The sequence below is a fragment of the Genypterus blacodes genome, unplaced genomic scaffold (genome assembly GCF_046128005.1).
Source record: "Genypterus blacodes isolate CSIRO-AG114 ecotype Tasmania unplaced genomic scaffold, CSIRO-AGI_Gbla_v1 ptg000028l_1, whole genome shotgun sequence".
Taxonomy (NCBI): domain Eukaryota; kingdom Metazoa; phylum Chordata; class Actinopteri; order Ophidiiformes; family Ophidiidae; genus Genypterus; species Genypterus blacodes.
This window is the reverse complement of record NW_027466841.1, coordinates 4,612,219-4,624,323: the sequence shown is the minus strand read 5'-3', so window position 1 is coordinate 4,624,323 and position 12,105 is coordinate 4,612,219. Positions and strand designations below refer to the sequence as shown.

The window sequence follows — 12,105 nt, the reverse complement described above, 5'->3', positions numbered from 1 at the left end:
AAACATGCAACAACATCGTAACAAAAGAAAATAAAAGGCCACAACTTAATGGAAAAGGGACCAAAGAAAAGACTAAATGGGGGGTATGTCACAAAGGCATCATGTAAATTGTGATATACATGAACTTGAGTGTAGTCATGTGTACACGGTGACTTGAACTGGGTCTGTCTCACCTATAAAGAGCCTCTGTGTGGCTCCTCTCCTCGTTTACGGCCATACCACTCTGAACACGCCCGATCTCGTCTGATCTCAGAAGCTAAGCAGCGTCCGGCCAGGTTAGTACTTGGATGGGAGACAGCCTGGGAATACCAGGTGCCGTTAGCATTTTGGCCCTCTGAGCAGCAGGCCTCACCTGGTCCTCCTTCCTCATGTTTCACTCACTCTGTGAACACGCAAGTTCCCTCGGGAGAATAAAGTTGTATCTTATCTTATCTTATATGAAAGCATACATTCAGAAAATGAGTATTGCACATGGGCATAATATGAGAAGATTGAATGCACATGAGAAGTGAAGTACACAAGCCACTGTGTGACGATGATGATGATGATGATGAAAGTGAGCGTCAGAGATGTTAGTGGTCCCTCTGTATGTTCTATGTGATGATTATCAGTTTCATTAGGTAAGACTTCATTATCCAGAAATGTGTGTTTCTGATGAAGGCATCATGTAAATTATGATATACATGAACTTGAGTGTAGTCATGTGTACACGGTGACTTGAACTGGGTCTGTCTCACCTATGAAGAGCCTCTGTGTGGCTGCTCTCCTCGTTTACGGCCATACCACTCTGAACACGCCCGATCTCGTCTGATCTCGGAAGATAAGCAGTGTCGGGCCAGGTTAGTACTTGGATGGGAGACCGCCTGGGACTACCCGGTGCCGTAAGCATTTTGGCCCTCTGAGCAGCAGGCCTCACCTGGTCTTCCTCCCTCATGTTTCACTCCCTCTGTCAACACGCAATTTCCCTCGGGAGAATAAAGTTGTATCTTATCTTATCTGAAATGTTAGTGTTCTTCTGATGAAGGCATCATGTAAATTGTGATATACATGAACTTGAGTGTAGTCATGTGTACACGGTGACTTGAACTTGGTCTGTCTCACCTATAAAGAGCCTCTGGTGGCTGCTCTCCTATTTTACGGCCATACCACTCTGAACACGCCCGATCTCGTCTGATCTCGGAAGCTAAGCAGCGTCGGGCCAGGTTAGTACTTGGATGGGAGACCGTCTGGGAATACCCGGTGCCGTAAGCATTTTGGCCCTCTGAGCAGCAGGCCTCACCTGGTCCTCCTCCCTCATGTTTCACTCCCTCTGTCAACACCCAATGTCCCTCGGGAGAATAAAGTTGTATCTCATCTTATCTTATATGAAAGCATACATTCAGAAAATGAGTATTGCACATGGGCATAATATGAGATGATTGAATGCACATGAGGAGTGAAGTACACGAGCCACTGTGTGACGATGATGATGATGATGATGATGATGATGATGATGAAAGTGAGCGTCAGAGATGTTAGTGGTCCCTCTTTATGTTCTATGTGATGATTATCAGTTTCATTAGGTAAGACTTCATTATCCAGAAATGTGTGTTTCTGATGAAGGCATCATGTAAATTGTGATATACATGAACTTGAGTGTAGTCATGTGTACACGGTGACATGAACTGGGTCTGTCTCACCTATAAAGAGCCTCTGTGTGGCTGCTCTCCTCGTTTACGTCCATAACACTCTGAACACGCCCGATCTCATCTGATCTCGGAAGCTAATCAGCGTCGGGCCAGGTTAGTACTTGGATGGGAGACCGCCTGGGAATACCCGGTGCCGTTAGCATTTTGGCCCTCTGAGCAGCAGGCCTCACCTGGTCCTCCTCCCTCATGTTTCACTCACTCTGTGAACACGCAAGTTCCCTCAGGAGAATAGAGTTGTATCTTATCTTATCTTATATGAAAGCATACATTCAGAAAATGAGTATTGCACATGGGCATAATATGAGAAGATTGAATGCACATGAGAAGTGAAGTACACGAGCCACTTTGTGACGATGATGATGATGATGATGAAAGTGAGCGTCAGAGATGTAAGTGGTCCCTCTGTATCTTCTATGTGATGATTATCAGTTTCATAAGGTAAGACTTCATTATCCAGAAATGTGTGTTTCTGATGAAGGCATCATGTAAATTGTGATATACATGAACTTGAGTGTAGTCATGGGTACACGGTGACTTGAACTGGGTCTGTCTCACCTATAAAGAGCCTCTGTGTGGCTGCTCTCCTCGTTTACGGCCATACCACTCTGAACACGCCCGATCTCGTCTGATCTCGGAAGCTAATCAGGGTCGGGCCAGGTTAGTACTTGGATGGGAGACCGCCTGGGAATACCCGGTGCCGTAAGCATTTTGGCCCTCTGAGCAGCAGGCCTCACCTGGTCCTCCTCCCTCATGTTTCACTCCCATGTCAACACGCAATTTCCCTCGGGAGAATAAAGTTGTGTCTTATCTTATCTGAAATGTTAGTGTTCTTCTGATGAAGGCATCATGTAAATTGTGATATACATGAACTTGAGTGTAGTCATGTGTACACGGTGACTTGAACTGGGTCTGTCTCACCTATAAAGAGTCTCTGTGTGGCTGCTCCCCTCGTTTACGGCCATACCACTCTGAACACGCCCGATCTCATCTGATCTCGGAAGCTAAGCAGCGTCGGGCCAGGTTAGTACTTGGATGGGAGACCGCCTAGGAATACCCGGTGCTGTAAGCATTTTGGCCCTGTCAGCAGCAGGCCTCGCCTGGTCCTCCTCCCTCATGTTTCACTCACTCTGTGAACACGCAAGTTCCCTCGGGAGAATAAAGTTGTATCTTATCTTATCTTATATGAAAGCATACATTCAGAAAATGAGTTTTGCACATGGGCATAATATGAGAAGATTGAATGCACATGAGAAGTGAAGTACACGAGCCACTGTTTGACGATGATGATGATGAAAGTGAGCGTCAGAGATGTAAGTGGTCCCTCTGTATGTTCTATGTGATGATTATCAGTTTCATTAGGTAAGACTTCATTATCCAGAAATGTGTGTTTCTGATGAAGGCATCATGTAAATTGTGATATTGTGGTGATTATACATAATTCCCCCTCGGACTATGGTGTGGGTAGGTGTGTTCCCCACGGTGGTTAAAAGGGCGAGGACTTCCGGTCCGTAGGTGTTGTTGTTCTGCTGTATTGATTGTACGAGACGAGTGAATCCGCATGTCTATAAAGTGGACGTTAAAACTCAATACGCAGCCTCCGACTCCCGTCCTTCGGCACTACACTGGTGACCCTGACGCGAGTCTCGACGAAGTATCCGAGACTGGACTGAACATGGCCGTTTTTCTCAAATTGCCGGAGTTTTGGGAGACGTCCGCGGCGGCATGGTTCGCACAGACGGAAGCTCAATTCGCCCTCCGCGGGATAACGGATGACGACACACGCTATTTCCACGTCGTCTCCGCACTGGGGAGCTCTACAGCGGCCCGGACAGTGGGGTGTATTACTTGTCTTCCTGCCCTGGAGAAATATGCAGCATTCAAGACTCTCCTGCTCAAAACCTTCGAGCTGTCACGGCCGGAACGAGCCCGACGCCTGTTCGCTATTCACGGCCTCAGAGACAGTAAGCCCTCAGAGCACATGGAGATGATGCTGAACCTGCTAGGTAAAGAAGAGCCAAATTTCCTGTTCATGGAACTGTTCCTTCGGCACATGCCGCCACACGTGCAAACAGCCTTAACTAATACAACTATCACGGAGCCACGAGCTTTCACCGAGGAGGCTGATCGCTTTTTCCTGGCTACCCAGCGTTTCGCCCCTGAGGTGCTAGCCCCGACGCGCAGCTACATGCCCCCCAGCAGAGGAATGCTAACTACAGGAGACCCTGTGACTGCTGACGGCCGCACAAATTCAGGCATGTGCTACTTCCATGCGCGTTTCGGCGCTAAAGCTAAGAGATGCCGGCCCCCTTGCAACTATGGACCGGCGGGAAACGACAGGGCCCACGTTCAGTTGTAGCCGTGAGCGTGGGTGCAACAAGCAGACTACTATTCATTAAGGACACCCTCTCCAGGCGTAACTTCCTCTGCGACACCGGAGCTAACAGGAGCGTTTTGCCGGCCACGAGGAGTGACACCGCCAGCGGAGGCTACGGCCCCCCATTGACGTCTGCTAACGACACCCCTATCCGCACCTATGGCACAAAGACTGTGAACCTGTGTCTCGAGGGCCGGCAGTTTACGTGGGATTTTGTTACGGCCGACATTTCCTTCCCCATCCTCGGTGCCGATTTCCTGTGCGCTCACGGACTACTAGTGGACGTCAAGAACAGCCGCTTGGTAGACGCATTGACATTCTCCTCGCTTGCTTGTGTCCGCGGTGAGGCAACATACGGCGGACTCTCCAGCTCTCTTGCTGAGGGGGACAGATATCAACGCCTACTTGGTGAGTTTCCCAGCCTGACGAAGCCCACCTTTTCCGCCACTACCATCAAGCACGGGGTTGAACACCACATTGACACTAAGGGCCCCCCGGTCTACGCTAGGGCCCGGCGGCTCAATCCTGTCAGGCTGGCAGTCGCCAGGTCAGAGTTTGCCAACATGGAGTGCCTGGGCATTATCCACTGCTCTGACAGCCCATGGGCCTCACCCCTCCACATCGTCCCTAAACCAGATGGCGGTTGTCGTCCGTTCGGAGACTACCGCCGCCTTAACGACGCTACCACACCGGACCGCTACCCGGTCCCCCACATCCAGGATTTCTCCGCACATCTGGCTGGCAAACTGGTTTTCTCCAAAGTGGATCTGGTGCGGGGCTACCACCAAGTCCCGGTGCACCCTGCAGACATCCCCAAAACGGCGGTGGTCACGCCGTTCGGACTGTTTGAGTTCCTGCGGATGCCGTTTGGACTTAAGAACGCTGCACAGTCTTTCCAGCGGTTGATGGATTCGACGCTAAGAGACATGCCGTTCATTTTCGTTTACCTAGACGATATTCTCGTTGCCAGCTCCTCGGAGGGAGAGCACCAAGTACACCTCCGGGATCTCTTCAAAAGGCTCGACCAGCACGGCTTGATTATCAACCCTGCGAAGTGCGTGTTCGGGTTGCCCTCCATCCAATTCCTCGGACATATGGTGAGCAAAGAGGGGGCTGCCCCCCTCCCTGCAAAGGTGGAGGCCGTGTCCGCCTTTCCAAGACCGCACACAGCTCGTGCACTCCGGGAGTTTCTGGGGATGGTGACCTTTTATCACCGGTTCATCCGCCGGGCCGCCCACACTATGCGCCCGCTATACGAGGCTCTTAAGGGTAAGTCCCCCGGTCAGGCCGTCGACTGGACGGCTGAGAGGGATGCCGCGTTCGATGCCACCAAAGCCGCCCTGAGCCAAGCCACCATGCTGGCCCACCCGTCGCACAAGGCCCCCATCGCTATCACCACGGACGCGTCTGATTATGCTGTGGGAGCGGTGCACGAGCAATGGGTCGACGGCGCCTGGCAGCCACTCGCCTTTTTCAGCCGCCAGTTGACCCCCAGGGAGCGCAAGTACAGTGCGTTTGACAGAGAGCTCCTCGGCCTCTGGTTGGCAGTCCGCCATTTCAGGTTCCTGCTGGAAGGTCGAGAGTTTACGGCATTCGTGGATCATAAGCCGCTCACGTTCTGCATGTCCAAGGTGGCCGAGCCGTGGTCGGCCCGCCAGCAGCGTCAGCTCTCCTTCATATCGGAATACACCACGGACATCCGACACGTCGCCGGAAAGGACAACGTGGTGCTCTGTGTGGCTGCTCTCCTCGTTTACGGCCATACCACTCTGAACACGCCCGATCTCGTCTGATCTCGGAAGCTAAGCAGCGGCGGGCCAGGTTAGTACTTGGATGGGAGACCGCCTGGGAATGCCCGGTGCCGTAAGCATTTTGGCCCTCTGAGCAGCAGGCCTCACCTGGTCCTCCTCCCTCATGTTTCACTCCCTCTGTCAACACGCAATTTCCCTCGGGAGAATAAAGTTGTATCTTATCTTATCTTATATGAAAGCATACATTCAGAAAATGAGTATTGCACATGGGCATAATATGAGAAGATTGAATGCACATGAGAAGTGAAGTACACGAGCCACTGTGTGACGATGATGATGATGACGATGATGATGATGATGAAAGTGAGCGTCAGAGATGTTAGTGGTCCCTCTTTATGTTCTATATGATGATTATCAGTTTCATTAGGTAAATCAGAGTGGGGTGCAAATGTCAATAGGTCAAGGGTGAGGGGTGATGGGTGAAGGAAGAAAAAAAAAAAAAAAAAAAGATGTGATGAATGGTGTTATGGATTGTTGGAAATAATTTGATTTGATTTGAAATGACTTGTATTTACTTGTGTAAAATGTATTTGTAAAAATATTTATTTTTTGATAATAAAAGAGAAAAAAAAAAAAAAAACACGCCCGATCTCGTCTGATCTCGGAAGCTAATCAGCGTCGGGCCAGGTTAGTACTTGGATGGGAGACCGCCTGGGAATACCCGGTGCCGTAAGCATTTTGGCCCTCTGAGCAGCAGGCCTCACCTGGTCCTCCTCCCTCATGTTTCACTCCCTCTGTCAACACGCAATTTCCCTCGGGAGAATAAAGTTGTATCTTATCTTTTCTGAAATGTTAGTGTTCTTCTGATGAAGGCATCATGTAAATCGTGATATACATGAACTTGAGTGTAGTCATGTGTACACGGTGACTTGAACTGGGTCTGTCTCACCTATAAAGAGCCTCTGTGTGGCTGCTCTCCTCGTTTACGGCCATACCACTCTGAACACGCCTGATCTCGTCTGATCTCGGAAGCTAAGCAGCGTCGGGCCAGGTTAGTACTTGGATGGGAGACCGCATGGGAATACCCGGTGCCGTAAGCATTTTGGCCCTCTGAGCAGCAGGCCTCACCTGGTCCTCCTCCCTCATGTTTCACTCCCTCTGTCAACAACCAATGTCCCTTGGGAGAATAAAGTGGTATCTTATCTTATCTTATATGAAAGCATACATTCAGAAAATGAGTATTGCACATGGGCATAATATGAGATGAGTGAATGCACATGGGGAGTGAAGTACAGGAGCCACTGTGTGACGATGATGATGATGATGATGATGATGATGATGAGGATAAAAGTGAGCGTCAGAGATGTAAGTGGTCCCTCTGTATGTTCTATGTGATGATTATCAGTTTCATTAGGTAAGACTTTATTATCCAGAAATGTGTGTTTCTGATGAAGGCATCATGTAAATTGTGATATACATGAACTTGAGTGTAGTCATGCGTACACGGTGACTTGAACTGGGTCTGTCTCACCTATAAAGAGCCTCTGTGTGGCTGCTCTCCTCGTTTACGGCCATACCACTCTGAACACGCCTGATCTCGTCTGATCTCGGAAGCTAAGCAGCGTCGGGCCAGGTTAGTACTTGGATGGGAGACCGCCTGGGAATACCCGCTGCCGTAAGCATTTTGGCCCTCTGAGCAGCAGGCCTCACCTGGTCCTCCTCCCTCATGTTTCACTCCCTTTATCAACAACCAATGTCCCTCGGGAGAATAAAGTTGTATCTTATCTTATCTTATATGAAAGCATACATTCAGAAAATGAGTATTGCACATGGGCATAATATGAGATGGTTGAATGCACATGAGGAGTGAAGTACAGGAGCCACTGTGTGACGATGATGATGATGATGATGATGATGATGATGATGATGAGGATGAAAGTGAGCGTCAGAGATGTAAGTGGTCCCTCTGTATGTTCTATGTGATGATTATCAGTTTCATTAGGTAAGACTTCATTATCCAGAAATGTGTGTTTCTGATGAAGGCATCATGTAAATTGTGATATACATGAACTTGAGTGTAGTCATGTGTACACGGTGACTTGAACTGGGTCTGTCTCACCTATAAAGAGCCTCTGTGTGGCTGCTCTCCTCGTTTACGGCCATACCACTCTGAACACGCCCGATCTCGTCTGATCTCGGAAGCTAAGCAGCGTCGGGCCAGGTTAGTACTTGGATGGGAGACCGCCTGGGAATACCCGGTGCAGTAAGCATTTTGGCCCCCTGAGCAGCAGGCCTCACCTGGTCCTCCTCCCTCATGTTTCACTCCCTCTGTGAACACGCAATTTCCCTCGGGAGAATAAAGTTGTATCTTATCTTATCAGAAATGTTAGTGTTCTTCTGATGAAGGCATCATGTAAATTGTGATATACATGAACTTGAGTGTAGTCATGTGTACACGGTGACTTGAACTGGGTCTGTCTCACCTATAAAGAGCCTCTGTGTGGCTGCTCTCCTCGTTTACGGCCATACCACTCTGAACACGCCCGATCTCGTCTGATCTCGGAAGCTAATCAGCGTCTGGCCAGGTTAGTACTTGGATGGGAGACCGCCTGGGAATACCCGGTGCAGTAAGCATTTTGGCCCTCTGAGCAGCAGGCCTCACCTGGTCCTCCTCCTCCCTCATGTTTCACTCCCTCTGTCAACACGCAATTTCCCTCGGGAGAATAAAGTTGTATCGTATCTTATCTGAAATGTTAGTGTTCTTCTGATGAAGGCATCATGTAAATTGTGATATACATGAACTTGAGTGTAGTCATGCGTACACGGTGACTTGAACTGGGTCTGTCTCACCTATAAAGAGCCTCTGTGTGGCTGCTCTCCTCGTTTACGGCCATACCACTCTGAACACGCCTGATCTCGTCTGATCTCGGAAGCTAAGCAGCGTCGGGCCAGGTTAGTACTTGGGTGGGAGACCGCCTGGGAATACCCGGTGCCGTAAGCATTTTGGCCCTCTGAGCAGCAGGCCTCACCTGGTCCTCCTCCCTCATGTTTCACTCCCTCTGTCAACAACCAATGTCCCTCGGGAGAATAAAGTGGTATCTTATCTTATCTTATATGAAAGCATACATTCAGAAAATGAGTATTGCACATGGGCATAATATGCGATGATTGAATGCACATGGGGAGTGAAGTACAGGAGCCACTGTGTGACGATGATGATGATGATGATGATGATGATGATGATGATGAGGATAAAAGTGAGCGTCAGAGATGTAAGTGGTCCCTCTGTATGTTCTATGTGATGATTATCAGTTTCATTAGGTAAGACTTTATTATCCAGAAATGTGTGTTTCTGATGAAGGCATCATGTAAATTGTGATATTCATGAACTTGAGTGTAGTCATGTGTACACGGTGACTTGAACTGGGTCTGTCTCACCTATAAAGAGCCTCTGTGTGGCTGCTCTCCTCGTTTACGGCCATAGCACTCTGAACACGCCCGATCTCGTCTGATCTCGGAAGCTAAGCAGCGTCGGGCCAGGTTAGCACTTGGATGGGAGACCGCCTGGGAATACCCGGTGCAGTAAGCATTTTGGCCCTCTGAGCAGCAGGCCTCACCTGGTCCTCCTCCCTCATGTTTCACTCCCTCTGAGAAAACGCAATTTCCCTCGGGAGAATAAAGTTGTATCTTATCTTATCAGAAATGTTAGTGTTCTTCTGATGAAGGCATCATGTAAATTGTGATATACATGAACTTGAGTGTAGTCATGTGTACACGGTGACTTGAATTGGGTCTGTCTCACCTATAAAGAGCCTCTGTGTGGCTGCTCTCCTCGTTTACGGCCATACCACTCTGAACACGCCCGGTCTCGTCTGATCTCTGAAGCTAATCAGCGTCGGGCCAGGTTAGTACTTGGATGGGAGACCGCCTGGGAATACCCGGTGCCGTAAGCATTTTGGCCCTCTGAGCAGCAGGCCTCACCTGGTCCTCCTCCCTCATGTTTCACTCCCTCTGTCAACACGCAATTTCCCTCGGGAGAATAAAGTTGTATCTTATCTTATCTGAAATGTTAGTGTTCTTCTGATGAAGGCATCATGTAAATTGTGATATACATGAACTTGAGTGTAGTCATGCGTACACGGTGACTTGAACTGGGTCTGTCTCACCTATAAAGAGCCTCTGTGTGGCTGCTCTCCTCGTTTACCGCCATACCACTCTGAACACGCCTGATCTCGTCTGATCTCGGAAGCTAAGCAGCGTCGGGCCAGGTTAGTACTTGGATGGGAGACCGCCTCGGAATACCCGCTGCCGTAAGCATTTTGGCCCTCTGAGCAGCAGGCCTCACCTGGTCCTCCTCCCTCATGTTTCACTCCCTTTGTCAACAACCAATGTCCCTCGGGAGAATAAAGTTGTATCTTATCTTATCTTATATGAAAGCATACATTCAGAAAATGAGTATTGCACATGGGCATAATATGAGATGATTGAATGCACATGAGGAGTGAAGTACAGGAGCCACTGTGTGACGATGATGATGATGATGATGATGATGATGATGAGGATGAAAGTGAGCGTCAGAGATGTAAGTGGTCCCTCTGTATGTTCTATGTGATGATTATCAGTTTCATTAGGTAAGACTTCATTATCCAGAAATGTGTGTTTCTGATGAAGGCATCATGTAAATTGTGATATACATGAACTTGAGTGTAGTCATGTGTACACGGTGACTTGAACTGGGTCTGTCTCACCTATAAAGAGCCTCTGTGTGGCTGCTCTCCTCGTTTACGGCCATACCACTCTGAACACGCCCGATCTCGTCTGATTCGGAAGCTAAGCAGCGTCGGGCCAGTTTAGTACTTGGATGGGAGACCGCCTGGGAATACCCGGTGCAGTAAGCATTTTGGCCCCCTGAGCAGCAGGCCTCACCTGGTCCTCCTCCCTCATGTTTCACTCCCTCTGTGAACACGCAATTTCCCTCGGGAGAATAAAGTTGTATCTTATCTTATCAGAAATGTTAGTGTTCTTCTGATGAAGGCATCATGTAAATTGTGATATACATGAACTTGAGTGTAGTCATGTGTACACGGTGACTTGAACTGGGTCTGTCTCACCTATAAAGAGCCTCTGTGTGGCTGCTCTCCTCGTTTACGGCCATACCACTCTGAACACGCCCGATCTCGTCTGATCTCGGAAGCTAATCAGCGTCGGGCCAGGTTAGTACTTGGATGGGAGACCGCCTGGGAATACCCGGTGCCGTAAGCATTTTGGCCCTCTGAGCAGCAGGCCTCACCTGGTCCTCCTCCCTCATGTTTCACTCCCTCTGTCAACACGCAATTTCCCTCGGGAGAATAAAGTTGTATCTTATCTTATCTGAAATGTTAGTGTTCTTCTGATGAAGGCATCATGTAAATTGTGATATACATGAACTTGAGTGTAGTCATGCGTACACGGTGACTTGAACTGGGTCTGTCTCACCTATAAAGAGCCTCTGTGTGGCTGCTCTCATCGTTTACGGCCATACCACTCTGAACACGCCTGATCTCGTCTGATCTCGGAACATAAGCAGCGTCGGGCCAGGTTAGTACTTGGATGGGAGACCGCCTGGGAATACCCGGTGCCGTAAGCATTTTGGCCCTCTGAGCAGCAGGCCTCACCTGGTCCTCCTCCCTCATGTTTCACTCCCTCTGTGAACAACCAATGTCCCTCGGGAGAATAAAGTGGTATCTTATCTTATCTTATATGAAAGCATACATTCAGAAAATGAGTATTGCACATGGGCATAATATGAGATGATTGAATGCACATGGGGAGTAAAGTACAGGAGCCACTGTGTGACGATGATGATGATGATGATGATGATGATGATGAGGATAAAAGTGAGTGTCAGAGATGTAAGTGGTCCCTCTGTATGTTCTATGTGATGATTATCAGTTTCATTAGGTAAGACTTTATTATCCAGAAATGTGTGTTTCTGATGAAGGCATCATGTAAATTGTGATATACATGAACTTGAGTGTAGTCATGTGTACACGGTGACTTGAACTGGGTCTGTCTCACCTATAAAGAGCCTCTGTGTGGCTGCTCTCCTCGTTTACGGCCATACCACTCTGAACACGCCCGATCTCGTCTGATCTCGGAAGCTAATCAGCGTCGGGCCAGGTTAGTACTTGGATGGGAGACCGCCTGGGAATACCCGGTGCCGTAAGCATTTTGGCCCTCTGACCAGCAGGCCTCACCTGGTCCTCCTCCCTCATGTTTCACTCCCTCTGTGAACACGCAATTTCCCTCGGGA

At 49.0% G+C, this 12,105-nt stretch overlaps 14 non-coding genes and 5 pseudogenes across 14 annotated transcripts; all 19 read left to right on the top strand.

Moving 5' to 3' along the window:
• The first annotated feature begins 205 nt into the window (after positions 1-205).
• LOC142993810 (5S ribosomal RNA) lies at positions 206-324 on the top strand (annotated as a pseudogene).
• Positions 325-769: 445 nt separating this feature from the next.
• Positions 770-888, top strand: LOC142993644 (5S ribosomal RNA). Its single transcript, XR_012961164.1, has one exon. It is a non-coding gene; the product is annotated as a 5S ribosomal RNA (ribosomal RNA).
• A 244-nt stretch (positions 889-1,132) lies between these two features.
• Positions 1,133-1,251, top strand: LOC142993607 (5S ribosomal RNA). Its single transcript, XR_012961129.1, has one exon. It is a non-coding gene; the product is annotated as a 5S ribosomal RNA (ribosomal RNA).
• Positions 1,252-1,711: 460 nt separating this feature from the next.
• LOC142993786 (5S ribosomal RNA) lies at positions 1,712-1,830 on the top strand (annotated as a pseudogene).
• A 445-nt stretch (positions 1,831-2,275) lies between these two features.
• On the top strand, positions 2,276-2,394 carry LOC142993862 (5S ribosomal RNA). The gene has a single exon (XR_012961322.1). It is a non-coding gene; the product is annotated as a 5S ribosomal RNA (ribosomal RNA).
• Positions 2,395-2,638: 244 nt separating this feature from the next.
• On the top strand, positions 2,639-2,757 carry LOC142993666 (5S ribosomal RNA). The gene has a single exon (XR_012961185.1). It is a non-coding gene; the product is annotated as a 5S ribosomal RNA (ribosomal RNA).
• Positions 2,758-5,813: 3,056 nt separating this feature from the next.
• Positions 5,814-5,932, top strand: LOC142993617 (5S ribosomal RNA). Its single transcript, XR_012961138.1, has one exon. It is a non-coding gene; the product is annotated as a 5S ribosomal RNA (ribosomal RNA).
• An 862-nt stretch (positions 5,933-6,794) lies between these two features.
• LOC142993865 (5S ribosomal RNA) lies at positions 6,795-6,913 on the top strand. The gene has a single exon (XR_012961325.1). It is a non-coding gene; the product is annotated as a 5S ribosomal RNA (ribosomal RNA).
• Positions 6,914-7,376: 463 nt separating this feature from the next.
• On the top strand, positions 7,377-7,495 carry LOC142993733 (5S ribosomal RNA). The gene has a single exon (XR_012961250.1). It is a non-coding gene; the product is annotated as a 5S ribosomal RNA (ribosomal RNA).
• A 469-nt stretch (positions 7,496-7,964) lies between these two features.
• On the top strand, positions 7,965-8,083 carry LOC142993638 (5S ribosomal RNA). Its single transcript, XR_012961158.1, has one exon. It is a non-coding gene; the product is annotated as a 5S ribosomal RNA (ribosomal RNA).
• Positions 8,084-8,328: 245 nt separating this feature from the next.
• LOC142993776 (5S ribosomal RNA) lies at positions 8,329-8,447 on the top strand. Its single transcript, XR_012961291.1, has one exon. It is a non-coding gene; the product is annotated as a 5S ribosomal RNA (ribosomal RNA).
• A 248-nt stretch (positions 8,448-8,695) lies between these two features.
• LOC142993864 (5S ribosomal RNA) lies at positions 8,696-8,814 on the top strand. The gene has a single exon (XR_012961324.1). It is a non-coding gene; the product is annotated as a 5S ribosomal RNA (ribosomal RNA).
• Positions 8,815-9,283: 469 nt separating this feature from the next.
• LOC142993792 (5S ribosomal RNA) lies at positions 9,284-9,402 on the top strand (annotated as a pseudogene).
• A 245-nt stretch (positions 9,403-9,647) lies between these two features.
• Positions 9,648-9,766, top strand: LOC142993756 (5S ribosomal RNA). The gene has a single exon (XR_012961272.1). It is a non-coding gene; the product is annotated as a 5S ribosomal RNA (ribosomal RNA).
• A 245-nt stretch (positions 9,767-10,011) lies between these two features.
• LOC142993797 (5S ribosomal RNA) lies at positions 10,012-10,130 on the top strand (annotated as a pseudogene).
• A 463-nt stretch (positions 10,131-10,593) lies between these two features.
• LOC142993788 (5S ribosomal RNA) lies at positions 10,594-10,711 on the top strand (annotated as a pseudogene).
• A 245-nt stretch (positions 10,712-10,956) lies between these two features.
• LOC142993861 (5S ribosomal RNA) lies at positions 10,957-11,075 on the top strand. The gene has a single exon (XR_012961321.1). It is a non-coding gene; the product is annotated as a 5S ribosomal RNA (ribosomal RNA).
• A 245-nt stretch (positions 11,076-11,320) lies between these two features.
• On the top strand, positions 11,321-11,439 carry LOC142993720 (5S ribosomal RNA). The gene has a single exon (XR_012961237.1). It is a non-coding gene; the product is annotated as a 5S ribosomal RNA (ribosomal RNA).
• Positions 11,440-11,902: 463 nt separating this feature from the next.
• On the top strand, positions 11,903-12,021 carry LOC142993860 (5S ribosomal RNA). The gene has a single exon (XR_012961320.1). It is a non-coding gene; the product is annotated as a 5S ribosomal RNA (ribosomal RNA).
• Positions 12,022-12,105: the final 84 nt, after the last annotated feature.